Consider the following 8,801-nt stretch of genomic DNA (forward strand, 5'->3'; position numbering starts at 1 on the left):
TTTTCACTTTTTCATTTAACCATGTCGCTTCTTGCCCCTCCCACTGCTACCATCTCTCCTGTACAATGTCGTCTGACCTAACCTTTGGGGTGTGGGAAAGATTCCTGGTCAAATCTTTACCCCTCTGAATCTGCTTCCCATTGGCTTCTGTGGTGGATCAGCGGTAAAAAAAAAAAAAGACTGCAATGCAGGAGATACAGGTTTGATCCCTGGGTGGGGAAGATACCCTGGAGAATGAAATGGCAACCCTCTGCAGTATTCTTGCATGGAGAATCCCATGGACAGAGAAGCCTGGTGGACTACAGTCCATGCAATCACAGAGTCGGACATGACTGAACAACTAAACCACCACCACCATCTTTCCATAATTAGTAATATGGCAAATGTCGGCTCCAAAGGACTATTGCTTTCATGTGATGACAACCGTATGAGGGTTTTGTTTTCTTTTGTTTGCTGCATTGGAAATGTCTGTTAAGTTTTGCCCTCCATAAGTTTAAACCACGTGCCTGTTATACTGAGGTTCCTGAAAAGCTTGAGAAGCAAGGCCTGATGGTTAGCTCAAATCGGACTGGCCGAGGGACCAGGGGAGTGATTAAGAGGATGATGAAGCTGTCATGTGGCATACTCATCACATTCTCAGGGTCAGGGGGTTTTTAGGAACACAGAGGAGGTATAATGGGGACTAAGAAGGAACCCGAAGAAACATCTGATTATAATACAAGGTAGCTGGCACATAGTAAGGCCCCTTTTGTTGACTGAGTCTTATTCTTGTCCAAAATCCTGCCTGCCCAAGCGTTGAAAAGAATGTTAAAAAGAGTTGGAGCCTGGATCTTTTGCCTACAGATTCTTCTCTGTGAAAGGCACCTATGGACTCTGCATCTGAAAGTCCAAGTTCGGGTCTTGATCCTCAACTTTCAGGTCTGCCTCCTCCAGAACTTGCAAAGTAAATAAGAATATTAAGGACCGTGTCCTATGTTTCCTAACTTATTTTCTTGTAAATCTGGACTCATCACGGTCAACTGCAGAACACATTGGTAACAACTCCTATCTTCACATTAGATACAAGTTCTAACAAAGACCAGGACCCCCCTGGTGGCACAGACAGTAAAGAATCTGCCTGCAATGCAGGAGACCCACGTTCAATCTCTGGGTCAGGGAAGGTTCCCTGCAGAAGCAAATGGCTACCTACTTCAGTATTCTTACCCACAGAACTCCATTCTCGCCTGGAAAATTCTGATGGGTTCATGGGGTCACAAAGAGTCAGACACAACTGAGCAACTAACAAAAACAAATCTTTTTTCATAACCAGAGAAAAACCATTTGACTGTTGAAAGATGCTTTTCATGGTCAAACTGACAACAGCTGCCAGTTGTATATGTTGAGCAAGTTTCAAAATAATTTCACATGTTCTCATTTAATCTTCACAGAAAAGCTTGTAAGCTCTGTTCCATAAGCCATAAAGGGAAGAAGTCAGGTTGGGGTGGGGGGGGGGCGGGGGGGCTCAAGTTCTTCAAGCTAGTTGGCTCCAGGCAGAAAGAATTATTGCCCTGGTTTCTCACACTTTAGTCCCAGAAACTCACTGTACCTAGCTGGCCCTCAAAGGAGAAAAAAAAAAAAAAATTGGTGCTTCCCTACTCTTCCCAAACCAACAATGCTGATACTAGTGTCCTGCACAGCCTAAGGGAGAAGACAATGGCACCCCACTCCAGTACTCTTGCCTGGAAAATCCCATGGACGGAGGAGCCTGGTGGGCTGCAGTCCTCGGGGTCTCGAAGAGTTGGACACGACTGAGCGACTTCACTTTCCCTTTTCACTTTCATGCATTGGAGAAGGAAATAGCAACCCACACCAGTGTTCTTGCCTGGAGAATCCCAGGGACAGGGAAGCCTGGTGGGCTCCCGTCTATGGGGTCGCACAGAGTCAGACACGACTGAAGTGACTTAGCAGCAGCAGCACAGCCTAAGATTTAGGGGTCAGACTCACAAAGTGTTTCCTTCTCCAATTAAACTGAACAGTAACAACAAAAATCTTGTGCTAGCCCTTTAGACTAGACTCCCCTCAAGGTAAATGTAGCTAAGATTGGAACAATACCCAGCTCTAACAGGAAAACCCAATCTTAAAAATCAACTCCTTAAGTAACTGTCATGATAGATGTTTCCATACATAATCTCACAAAACATCAGGGGACTGATTAAAGGGAACACTGAATAAAAATGGGTAACACCAGAGATAACAGCTAAGAACCCAGACTCAGAAGTCGAACTGCCAGGTCTTCAGATCTTAGCACTGCCCTCTGAGTAACCTTGGGAAGTTATTTTTCAGGACCTGTTCTCTCATCTGTAAAATGAGGGTGATGAGATAGTACTTACCACACATGGTTTTGAGAATTAAGTTTATTGTATATAGTGTACCTACAACAGTGCTGCAGACATGGTGAGCCCTATCATTGCTGCTGTTCAGTTACTAAGTCGTGTCAGAATCTTTTGTGACCCCACGGACCGCAGGCAGGCTCCTCTGTCCATGGAATTTCCCAGGCAAGAATACTGGCGTGGGTAGCTATTTCCTTCTTCAGATCTTCCCAACCTACGGATCGGACCTGCGTGTCCTGAGTGCAGGCGGATTCTTTACAGGAAGCTTGAGCTCTATTATGACACATGAACTCTGGGTTAAGACCTGCATCTAGTGTAAGTACTTGGAATATTAACAGCCAAGGTCGGCTGTTGGATGAATTAAATAACTAAGCCTCTATTATCAAAGCATTATTTTAGGAGGAAAAAAAATGTGTCTAAGGAAACCGAGTATAAAATAGGACAAGGGCTAAAACTCACCATAGTCTAAGAACAGTTGAAAAAGCTTTGAATCAAGTCTAATTCCAGCTCTATTTAACTCAACCTGCTCCAGCTTCCACACATCAGGGTCCATTCAATCTCTGTCCGACTTTGATAGTTGAAGATGACTGCTTACATCTATTTCAGTTCCTTCAAAGATATCCTCCACTGTAAACAGACATTACAGTTTTGAGGATCAGTTTTGTAAGGCTGCCTGGGTGAATCAATGCACTAGCCGCCAAAAACTGCAAAGCCAGAAAAAAACCTCTGGCCTTTTGATGACCCTAGAGAGTAGTCTCAGAGCTTCCTATGTGAAATATCAGGACTAAAATAGTCTATTAAAAGGAAGGCTTTTTCTCCCCTAAGAATTTATAAGTGATTTATTACCCAAAACAATAATGTGAGAAAAAAAAAGATGATGACTTTCAAAATTCTGACTAGTGCTTCTTTCTGAAGCAATACATACTTGCTTTATAAAGGTGGGGGTAACGGAGAATAAACAAACAATAAAGGGGGGGGGAATACCTGTAACCCCATGATTGATTTGGTAAAGATCCAACTCCATAATTCAGTAATACTGTTTCCTTAGCTAGGTAAGAAACGCTAAATTTCACATTTGTTTTAAAACTGGACAGTAGAGAATTATCATCTGTACCTGTTGTAAGGGCATTAGTCTCAAAGTCTGTCAACACACTAGGTTGGCAAGACACAGGGGACAGAGACTATTGGAAATAAAAACTAGTACATCCCCTGAGGGGGCCAAAGTGGCAATTCCCAGAGAAAGTGTAAAGGCATTTACCCTTTGACCCAGCCATGTTTCTGTGAATTGCTGCACGCGGACATAATGATCCACTGGAGTAATGTTTATAAAAGCCAAAAGTTTATATTTGTTTTTTCAATAAGAAAACACTATACAAGATAAGAAATTGATATCAAGAGGGATGGTAGTGGAAGAGTGGTAACTCAGTCATGGGTGAATAATGGGGCTTATGAAAAAAATCAAAGTATTGGGAAAATAAATGGAACTTAGAAAAAACGTGGCGAGCTTCCTTGCCCACATGTTCTGCTAAATCAAACACATCACGTTTCCAACAAGAAATGATTTTCATCACCACCATTCATATGCCACATGCCCCAGCCCTTAAGTTATTGATGCATCTAGATAAAGTAGGAATGATACTTTTTAACTCTTAAGAGTGAGGAGAGCTAGCAATTTCATAAAGTGGCTACTGGTAAGACGATTTCTTTTTCCTTAGGGGATTATACAAGTAGAAAAAGGAGTCATCTAATTCATGTATTGCGTAATAGTAGAAAAGATGGACTCTGTTAAAATGTAGAAACAAGATAGTACATTATGTAATACAGACTGTATAAAACTGAAGACTGTAGATTATGTAAGAGCTGGTTGGAGACATACTATAATTAGCAATCTGTTGATGTTCTACTCCCCCAGCTCAAAAGGGAGCATAATTTTTGTTGCGGGATTTCCCCCTCCGTATTTTAAAGGAAGTATTTTCTAACTGCCCCAGGTTTCTCCAAGCTCTAGATAAATTCCAGCAGAACCCTAGCAACACAGCATTTATAAAGTATTAAACATTCACTCTAGATATGTGCCCCCAAATTAGTAGTATATATGTGGTTTATATTTTTCCACATTGTATACCAGAATATATTTTTTTGCAGTCTGGGAGAAATGCTTGAAAATTTTTAATGGCTTTCAAAGCCCATGTGGCTACAGCATTTCCTTCAGACAAAATGTAAGTTATTATGTCATACTGTAAAATGTCTGTGATCTCTAGCCCTTAACTACATTAAAATTAAAGTTATGAAATATAAGCATTTCTGTGGTTTTAGGAGGCTCACACACCACTAACATAATCACTGGGGACACCAGGACCAGTGGGCATCTTCATCTCTTCCCTGCCTTCGGTCTCACCACCATCCAGATCTCTAGGCTGCTAGAACCAGAGCTTGTTAGTGGGAGAAATGATAGTAGACACCCTCTACTATTCATAAGGGAACACTGCAGAGCCAAAGGGGTTCAGCAACTCACCAGTCACACAATCGTTAACAGCAAAGAAAAGAACTCATTCTCTTATTAAACACCCATCCAGCACATGGAACCAAGCTAAGGAAGCATTTTAAGGTGACAATTTTTTCACACCACAATCCTTTGATGAATACAAGACCTCCAAGTCCCAGTAAAATGAGGTTAAGGTATCCCCTCCTTCCCAATTTCTGCCAAGAAATCTACATTTCCTAAATCACCGGCTACCTTGGGATTTTAAAATTACCTTACCGGAGAGAGCTCTTTAATGAAATGGAATAATGAATGACTTTGGCTGTTGTTCAGATTAAGGAACTTTCCATTGAGTCTGTCTGGGACATCAATGACTAGTTTCCCTAATGACATTCAAGAAGCAGCCATTACAAAAGTACCTATTTTTATTAATAGCTGAATTTTAAACAGAAATTGTGTGGAAAATATTTACTAATCAACAGGATGCACCTGCCACAGGTTGCATTATTTGTAGAACTGCAAACTGAAGGGAAATCAGGCAAGCCTAGTGTTTGCTTTAACTGTCTTCCTTTTCAAGTATCTTCACTGATGTATATGTTGCTGACTGTACCACCTTTAAAGTTTGGAACAAAATTAAAATATTTCACATTCTGAACATAGTGGTTCCCGCAACGACACATTTCTAGAGAAAAGCATTTGGCCAACTGTGCTTCCCTGGGAGCCCTGGTGGTAAAGAACCCACCTGCCAATGCAGGTAGACCTAACAGATGTGGATCTTCTGGATCTGGAAGACCCCCTGGAGGAGGGCAAGACAACCCACTGCAGTATTCTTGCGTGCAGAATCCCATGGACAGAGGAGCCTGGTGGGCTACAGTCCATAGGATAGCAGAGTCGGACACAACTGAAGCGACTTAGCACACATGCACACACATTCAGCCAACCGGATGTTACAGATAGGGTTCCAGCTACAGTAAAATTAACACTCCAGTTCTCAATCCTCCAGTCCCTGGAAAGGTTAAATTATAATATCAAATCAACATTTCAGTGTAACTGGATCCTACAGGAAAAGAGTACACAAGGCAATTAGTTCCTTAGTCAAAAACAATAAACACCAAAAGCAGACGCAGTCCAATTCATGCAATTTACTTGACAGAATCAAAGGGACTAATTTTAGAAGTCTCAACTTTTGAAAGTAAACATAGACTTAGAACTGAGGGTAAAGTAAGCTAAATTTATATCCTCTCCCCACCCTGCTCCTAAAACACGCCTCCTTCAAAATACTACTTTAGTAGGAAGCTGCTGAGGACCAAATTGGTAGCTTGACTGTATGGTTCCACCAATTCAATAAAAAACTTAAACCTGATGCCCAGTTACTTCTATCCTAGAAATGTAAAAACACACATGTCACTGACCAACACTGTATGGTTGTACAGAGTGACAGTGTGGATATGGAAGAAAAGCCAAGTTGAACTTCTCTGAAAAAATACATAAGATCATTTCCCCAATAGCTTTGATGGAATAAATGTTCACTTTCACAGTGTGAAAGATAACATATGAAACAAAACAGATCAAATGTTTTACTTTAGAAGTGTGCCCCTCTGGGAAAACCACGTTTGATACTTTTAAATCTTTTCATTCTGGAACTGAAGTCAGTAAGGAGACATGTCTTGCAATTTCAGTTTATTAATAGTTTTGTTATGATTTTAAAAACTGGATTACAAAATGCTTAACTAGCTCTTGCCACTTATTTTCAAAAAGTCCTAAATTTGGTGTATTATGACAGTTCACAAGATCTTCTCGACTTAGGGATCAAACCTAAGTCTCCGCATTGGAAGTGGATTCTGTACCTCTGAGCCATCAGGGAAGCCCATTACAAGCAATATCATTGCCTCCACCCCACAAGTCGCAATGTCAGTCCTGTGAATATTTAAGTGCTTATTTCAACTGGCCCACAGACCCACTTCTTTGACAGCTGAGTTGATTTCTTTCTAGCACATGTTCTACAGACTGTGTTCATGGTATCTTTCCAACCCCTTTCCAATGTGTCAGCACCTTCCACCATGATGCATATTTTAAGTTCAAACTGTCAATACAACCCTCAAAATGCAAGTTTATTGAATAAAGCTGAGAAGAGCAGTAAACAGACAAAAAAAATGCATCCACCTAAATTAAAAAAATTCACGTATTTACAAAGTTCAGTAACTGTTAAGTTTCACATGCAGAAGTTAGTGCACAGGAAAATGTTGGTAGTAGTGTCTGGATGTCTTGAAACGCTGGAAGCAATGAAGAGACACACAAACACATTACGGTTTAGCTGTAGGTCAATTAAACGAACCTATGCGGTCCCCGCAAAGTCACACATTCTAGTTCTGGTTCCTCCTTTCAGGCACAAGCAAGTTGCCACATTCTTTGTAATGGTTCACAGTGACCATTAATGGTGTTGATACATAGTAGCAAGTTTACATATCCCTTTGTTTACAGAACCATCCATCCCATCAGGGAAGTATGCAACATGCATCAGAGTAAGAACAGAATTTTAAAAGCTGAGGTTCTACTCATAAAAATGTGAGTGGAGGAAAGCAAGTAGTGTCTGTGCAACACGGTGCAGTATTTTGTACAGAATATTTTTAAGGCCATGGCAGTCTATAAATTAAAACTGGTATCATTAAAAGAACTTACGGTTGACTGCACTTTTGAGTGCTCAACACGTTTGGAAATGCACTGTCTACATGAGTGCTGCTTAACAAAGGAAACAAAATCACACACAGTGTGAGGCAACACATAAGCAGGTGTACCACAGACTTTTAGCTACTACAGTGGGCTATGTAAGTAACGATTTACAAGTGATCCAGTTTTCATATGTCCCTTTATGTGTATGAAGATAACTAAGCTACAAAACATGTTCATGGAAGTCTGTACACATCTCCGTAGCATAGAAGCAAACAATAGACAGCATTGGTTCCTCCACTCTCTGTGTGATTATTCAACAACCTGCGGACACTGGGCATGATTACATCAGAGAAAGCAGGCAGGTCTAGAGTTGTCACAATAATCAGGATGTCCAATGGCACCAGACAAAACAGTGCCAAAGCTTGTATTGGTAAGAGAGAAAAATAAGACTTTTTATTTGTCTCTAAGTATCTATTGTGCTGAAAGTCAACTTTACGACTGGATATAAAAAGTCAAGAATTAGAGTGTCATGCAGCAACACTGGTTTAATAACTGGACAGAGAAAGAACAAACAGGTGTGTGAACAGTCTGACATTCTTAACACGTTTTATTATATTGGCTGGAATGCTCTAAATTCATGAAAGCTTTTGAGAAAATCTTCAATTCCCAACCCCTTAAAAAAGTGTGTTGAACCAGGAAAAAAAAAAAGGAGAAAAAATATAGAAGTAATGATCTGGACAGATACAAAACAGCATGCCTCAGTTCCTCCCGTACCCCCAACTGCCTTCTGGAGATGAAGAATTCTCACAGAGAGAATGTGTTTAAAATTCATTGCCTAAGATCTTCCCAGTGTAAAGAACCAATAACAACATTCATCTGGTGCCTCTGCTCACTCTTTGCAGACCATTTTTTTAAATTCCTAAGGTGTAATTATACATTTCACATGCATTTGTGAGATATATAAACATCATGTTTCTATCCCACAGGAGTCAGGCTAAAGGTTTGCTAAATACTGTGTGTGGCACTAGAAACGTCATGCTGTATCAAGTCAGTATCAGTATTAAGCTACTGGACTCTATAATGAAATATCATAGATAGACATTTACCGAAAACCAATAGAAAAACCTGGCCCAGAAAGACCAGAACAGAAGTATGCAATTTTTCTTGATTTAAGATGGTCAAAAGTGTGTTTTGTTTTGTTTAAAAAAAAAAAGCTCTACACACTGTTAAAGACAAGTATGTATAGGAAGTCTTTTTGTGTGTGTTGACTTTATCATGACAAC

Source organism: Bos taurus, chromosome 22 (assembly GCF_002263795.3).
Source record: "Bos taurus isolate L1 Dominette 01449 registration number 42190680 breed Hereford chromosome 22, ARS-UCD2.0, whole genome shotgun sequence".
NCBI lineage: Eukaryota > Metazoa > Chordata > Mammalia > Artiodactyla > Bovidae > Bos > Bos taurus.